Genomic DNA, 338 nt, shown 5'->3' on the forward strand with positions numbered 1-338 from the left:
GAGGCATGGGGCACCCCAGGGACTGCTAGGGCTAGGAGGGGCTCTCCCAGCACAGCAGCACCCCAAGGACCCCCGGTGTCAATGACGCACATCCCCATACTCCCCGGGGCACCCTGCTTGCCGTTCTCCCCCGCCACGCCACACTGCCCAGCCCTCCCAGAGAGGCAATGGCAGCTCCTGCAAGCTGTGACCCCAACCCTGCTGCAAGGACAGGCGGGGGCAGGATTGGGGCACACCAGGGAAGGCTTTTTCAGGTCAGTACCACCCAGGCAGACCCTACCAGCATGGGGTGGAGGTCAGAGGGGGCACATTGGCCCCCCCACCAGCCCTGGGGGTGG

This window comes from Fulmarus glacialis, unplaced genomic scaffold (assembly GCF_000690835.1).
Source record: "Fulmarus glacialis isolate BGI_N327 unplaced genomic scaffold, ASM69083v1 scaffold25119, whole genome shotgun sequence".
In the NCBI taxonomy this organism is placed as follows: domain Eukaryota; kingdom Metazoa; phylum Chordata; class Aves; order Procellariiformes; family Procellariidae; genus Fulmarus; species Fulmarus glacialis.